This window comes from Centroberyx gerrardi, chromosome 7, assembly GCF_048128805.1.
Source record: "Centroberyx gerrardi isolate f3 chromosome 7, fCenGer3.hap1.cur.20231027, whole genome shotgun sequence".
NCBI classification, from domain to species: domain Eukaryota; kingdom Metazoa; phylum Chordata; class Actinopteri; order Beryciformes; family Berycidae; genus Centroberyx; species Centroberyx gerrardi.
This window is the reverse complement of record NC_136003.1, coordinates 31,914,267-31,920,951: the sequence shown is the minus strand read 5'-3', so window position 1 is coordinate 31,920,951 and position 6,685 is coordinate 31,914,267.

The following is a 6,685-nucleotide window of genomic DNA, read 5'->3' as shown; positions in this document are numbered from 1 at the left end:
ACCTCTTTAATTGACATGTGCCCCCACTGGCTTGGAGTGTAAATAAACAAACAATACAAAGCCATAGCAAGTGCACACAAATTTGTATGCGGCAGTGTGTTTCGATTTGGCGAAAGTTTGCCTTTGCAGTGAGTATACCGAATTGGTTAAATGTTAAGTGCTCTAACAGTTTTTAGGGAGGCTAGCCAAGATGAAACTAAACAAAGACTTACGAGTGGATATCTTGATAAACTCAATGGTTGCGAAAGCACAATCACACTGAAGCCAAGTGAAGACTCTGATATACTGTAGATATCCCAGCATTGGAGTTAGGTACGATTGTTTTCTCTGCTTAATGCTAACGACTACTGCTTTTATTTATTTGTAAAACTTTTTTAATAGCATTGACTGACAGATTGGGCTATTTCAGGGTAAGGAGGTTTAGAGTTCGTAGGATGTTTACAGTTTATTCAACAGCAATCTAAATACCTAGCGTGGATAGAAATCTAGAGGCGAGGGACCGGTGTGTGTCTAGCTCTGTGGCTACACTTGTCATTTCAATGCAACTGATTTCATCAGAGCATGCCGGAGGGCATGCTCTGACTTACTTGAAGGTTGTAAAATGCTGTGGCTGTTTATCATTTAGAAGATGTTGATTTGCCTCAAGTTGTTGACCGTTGCTCTGATATCAAAGCAGTCTTCAAGTGACCCCTGTACCAGTTACACACACAGCTGTAAAACTAGTGTGGAGGCAGGTCTCGTCTTGCCTGTCCACACCACACCCAGAGCCACAGATACAGACAGGCTGGTCAGGTTGCACTGTGGGCACCGTGCTGCCGCCTGCTTCTCCACCACTAACATCAGCTTGGTTCAAGGGATATATTGATAATTGTTGAATAGTTTTTTTCCATCACTACACAGGCTACTTGTCTCATAGGGTGTGGGGGGAACTCTACATAGAAGGGTTTCATTCCAAAATGCTATACACCCAGTTTGGAAACATTTTGGTAATATGTCAGAAACACTGATGATTTTGTCCTCAAAAACAGAACTACCTTGTAAGGAACCACACTGGGCTTCATCATGGAGGAACATCGGAGAATTGTCTGTTAGTTAATAAAGTCTAAATCTGTAAAAACCAGGCTAGAAACAGCTGGCTAACGCTAGCTGCTACTAGCTAGGTTAGCTAGTGTGCTAATCAGATGTGTTAACAACAAGACAGTGATGTTAGCTGACCAGATACTATGGTTAGCTAGCTAACAAGCTGACATTATCTAAACACTAAATCAATCACGTGGATCAGTGATGAAATGATCAGTTCAGTCAGAAACTGACAGAAATTAACCGTCTGTTCAATTCTGTTGAGACGTTTAGAAACTTAATGAGCTGTTCACAGATCTGCGTTACATCACCTGAAAGCCCTCTGTAACTAAACTTAATCTGTCTGTCAGTCAGTGGCTCTACACCGACGTGATCTCACAAAAATACGTGAAATGAACACAAACTCGAAATAACGTGTCTCCACCACGAATTTGAAAACGTTCCTCCTCCTCCCTGAATTGAATTACATCCCAAAGATTGGTAAACGGTTAAATTTAGGCAAGTAAAACAACTTGGTTAAGGTTTGGGTTAGGGTTATGGTTAGGCAACTAAAATAAGTTGGTTAAGGTTAGGGAAATGGTTTGGTCATGGTTAAATAAGAAAAGCGTTCATTAAAAATTAAAATGTGATTTACAGTTGCATGTCCTATGAAAACGCTGGGAATCGAACCCCGGTCGCCGATATACGCCCTCCCACCACCTCGGCCTCCACGCCCTTACTTTCCACCGTGCTACTTCACTGTCACACTACTTCCTGTTTCTAGTCGTGTCTCCTTCACGGAACACGTAAATTTGACACTTTACGTTCCACCAACACGTAATTTGCTGTTAACATGTCGTGTTCATGTCATGTTTTTCTGTGAGATACACACACCATGGTGTAACCTTGGAAGGAAACTAACTTATTTGTCTAGAGGTGACAATGGTAAACCCCAAAATTCACCAGCCATTGTCACAATGCTACAATGACGACGACAATGGCAAATTATTTTATATAGAATAGTTGCTACAGGAAGCTTTCATGTTGGAGTATTTGTTCAGTTTTCCCATGTTGTTGGAAATCCTCTTTGTCAGTTGACTGAAATTGAACCGACACCCTGGTCGACTATTTGCACTCATTCTCTATCTTAAATCAGAAGAAGGAAGAAGAAATGTTTTACTGTACCAGGATATGTGAAGGAATGAATTGTACATAGCCTTACTTGTCACCTTTTGATAAATGAAGAGATTAAACTGATTAATAAATACCTATCACAAATCTGTCTGAATTGTCCAAGCAATAATAAAAACAAATGTTTGAATGTGTATTTAGGTGCAAAACACACTAATAGGAAATAAAAAAATTAAAATAAATAAAAGGCATGATTCACTATTCACATGCATAGCATACAAATATAAGAAGGGAAAACCTTCATTTTAAAATAAGACATACTCTTAAGAAATGCTTGACAGCACAAAATTCAATTGTCCTTTCAAAGTATATTTGGAAATTTTAGTGCTTGCCAAAATGATTACATATTTACAAACTGTACCCTCTATATTTTAGAGATATTGAATGATGAAATTCAGGTAATGATTTATTTATTTATTTTATCAAAACTTGATACCCTGTTTTGGAAAAGAACTCTGAATGTTAAAGCACAAGTTAATCATAAGTTCCTCATAAAAAGCTGCTGATTTTTTACAATATTTGTCATTAATGCCTTGTTGCCAGTAACAATTTGTAGTCTTCTGTGACTCCCATCGTCAGACCCTTGTTAAACGGTTAAAGTTTTCCATGAATGAAGAAAATGCTTATTGTCTCATTAAGGGTCAGGTACATTTGGAGGGTTTTAACTGACCATGGTCATTTCAATTCAAGAGACAAAAAGACGATCATAAAAATAGCATAAAACTATTATTTACTTGAATGTTAATATGTCTAAGCTGTTTCAGAATGACGTTCCTTTTGCATTTAGGCACTTGGTTGATACTCTTATCTGGAGTCTTACAACAAGTGCTCCACTAAGTCAGCACTTGTTAAACCCATGATTACAGGTAGACTATAATGACCAAGTGCAACAGACTGCAATGCAACACTTGATACAGAACTACTACAATGCAACAACTATAAAACAACAGAGGATTTTTTTTAAACCACCTTTATCCTTTAATGCCTCCATGATGCCAGTAGTAATTTCCATGTCTGTGATTCTGTGTGTTCACATCCATAACTCAGATGTGAGACGATAAATAAACAATCATTTAGATGGCTGGAAAGGCAGGGGCTTAATTCCTCTGCAAATGTCAATGGGCAACACTGCCTTACAAGAATACAGGCATTTTTCGGGAGATTGTCCCGTTGGTCAACTTCCCCCGTAAAGTGATGAGAACATAGACACCAAAATCATTCATGCGTACCTGGTAGATCGGTGGCTCCGTTGCTCCATGCTAACTTTAGCATACACTATGCTAAGTGATAGCAGGCTCCATGCTAACTAGGGTTAGTACCAGCCAATGATGCCCTCTCACATGAGGCTGGAGGTTTCCTCTGATGCTGTGACCAAATTATTGGCCAAACTTCCCCTGAATGACCCTTTACTGTCACAAGGGTTAGGGTTATTATATTGTGACCAAGCGGCCAAAACCACGGGTGAATTTTGAAGCCAATAAGGAAGTGGCTGAAAGCTGCAGTTCCTCTAAAGTCCACTAGGGTCGGCTCCAAAAAGACTCTAAATCCCGCCCAACTCCATTCATGTCTATGGGACCACAGCTCAACTTCTCACTCAAAATATAAAGTCAGTAAATTTTTTTGACAAGAGATTATGGTCCCAGTAGCTAATTTCACTTCTTGTAATATGTGTCTGTATGGCGATTTCCAAAATAATTGCGTCATTAACGGGATATAACCAACAGCAGGCGGCGCTGTGGGAAACTCCCGGCTTCGCTCTGGCTGCTCCGGCTCTAAAAACTGTCATGGCGGCGCTCGTGAACCCGAACTTTTGGCTTCAAAATGGCCCTTCAGAAACCTGTGGGTCACACTCACTACTCCATCTGTTTTTACTGTCTGTGATTGTGACCTAGTTTTTTTTTTATATATATATTTTTAGAACTTTTGTTTTCATCTTCTCCTTATGTGTATGAATGATTGTATATTGTGGTCTCTTGCTGTTTATGAACTTGCTTGCCTTGAATTGCCCCTTCAGAGATGAATAAAGTATTTTGATTGATTGATTGATTGATTGATTGAAGCCCAGTTAGTGGACTTCAGGCAGAGACTGGACACCACAGCAGATGATGTGCTCTACTTCGTACAAAGCTACATTTACTTATTTTTTGTCGCCCACAATGAAATCAGGGGAAGGACTATGGGTCGGCCTCGGCCCGTCTGTCAGACACATTGGGCCTCACGCAAGAACATTTTCGTATTCTTATCTTAAATCTCTCATACTTTTTCGTGAGGTGGACTCGTACGAGTTTCACCAAACGCTCGTATCTTCAGAAAACTGTTGTAAATGACCTGCGTAAACATGATGAATGGCACCTGTTCTAAATGAACGCACGTTCACGAGAATTGTGAATTAACATAATTGACGCCCCAATAATGCCATATAAGGTTAGGCGTCCGGCCCCATTTGTTGGGAAGCTTCATTCATAAAAATGACACGAAAGACTAAGAATTCTACCAGCTCTGAGACTGAAGTCCTACTATCAGAAATAAGTAAACGAAAGCATATAATATTTAAAGCTACACTAAGCGATTTTTTCTGACTACTAGAGGGCGACAGAAACCGCAACACATTTTGTAAACACACACAGCAAAGCTGCTGGGCGACGGAAGCCCTTAAGGACAACCCGTGCATAAAAGCTAATGGCTAAAATAAACATACCTACGGAGAAATATCGCCAGTTACCAGTTTCACTTTGCCAGATTTTTCTCCCGCTGAAGGTCACACAATGACAAGTGAAGAGGCAGGTAGCAAGTTCACTAGTTGAAAATGTTTACTCGCTTGCTTCATCGATTCGCCGTTACTCGGGCCGACTGACAACAAGCTTTAGGAAAGAGGTGAAAACAGTTGTTTGTTTACATCATTACGTCTCACGGAAATCTCCAGGTAGCACACGCTAGTTTCAGGATTGGTTACAGGGTCTGAAATTGCTTATTGCAGGTTTAATAGTGTCAATAGTGGAATCAAAGGCACTGCTAAAGCCAAGGAATGGGAAAAAATGACTTGTGCTGTTAATGCAGTGTTGTCTGTTGTGTGACAACTATAGTATTCCTATACAAATTCCTATACGAATGTAGGATGACATATTTACAAAACAAAGGGGAGAGGCCTGGTGGCAGGGGGTTGGTGTGATGGGGCCATAACAGCCTGATTATGAAACTGTGTGTATTGTCTTGTTTTTCCATGTGTCGTCTTTAAATTAATCTGACCAAACAAATTCCCTTCCTACGTATAATGAAGTTTACCTGCACATTATGCTAGTGGAGAACAAACAAGATCAATGGACTATTCACTGCTTCCATTATTATATAAGTCTCTGAGTTTCCCCTAAAACATTTACCTGATTACCTCTACATCTAGTTGCTAAAATAGATCATTTAGCTGGGGGGCGAAGGCCTCAGGCTCCAGGGTTTCCCTCAACTGATTGGGTTCCCAAGCCTTAAAATCTACTGCAGTCACACTACTGGCTGAGATACTGATGTATTATCTTACTATGTATTATCTTACCCAACATGGAGATTACTTTTGCTGAATTCAAACAAATTGTCAGTTTATAAAACCTCTACCTACTTTGGCTTTAAGGAATAAAAAATCATTAAGTAGAGAACAAAGGTGTATAAAAAAACCCACCTACACAGGGGAGAATAAACTTCCCTTTAAATATTGCCTTTACAATAAATCTGCAATGTCTGTTCAGTAAAATGAAATATACTCTCTGAGCTGATTCATATTTACTCTGTGCTCTCCCTCTGATTGTCTGTGGTTAAATGTAGTTCTCCGTCATCTGATGGGGTTTTATAATCAAAACACTAACCCTCCACTGAAGCAATAAACAGATTAAAAGATTAAAATTGCTCTCTGTGTGTGTGTGTGTGTGTGAGAGAGAGAGAGAGAGAGAATCAGGGGATGCGTGTGTTTTAGTGTGTGTTTGTGTACATGCATGTATGTTTCTGTGAGTCTCAGAATTAGGGAGCGAGTGTGTGTTTTATTGAGGACGTGTGTATGTATGTATGTGTGTGTACATCTCTCCAAGTGTGTGTGTGTGTGTGTGTGTATGCTCGTCTTCCTGTTTGTGCCTGTTTTGTGTGTTATTTGGTCTAACAGCCCCACACAAGGCAGCATCCCTCGTCTTGTAAATGGTTGGTGGAAAGGCAGTAAAAGGTTTTGGACAGAAAGCCCAATTAGCCTGTTGACTGTTGATTCCTATAAAACACAGAGGCAGCGGCTGCGTTCACACTGCAGCTCAACTCTCATTCTGTCACACAGATCTGATGTTTTCAGTGCAGTGTGAACAGATGAAAACACAGAACCTGATCTTTTCGTTCACATATGTTAATTTGGTTATTATCAGTCGCTTTTTTAGGCTTGCAAATGCATTGATACACATTTTGTTGATAT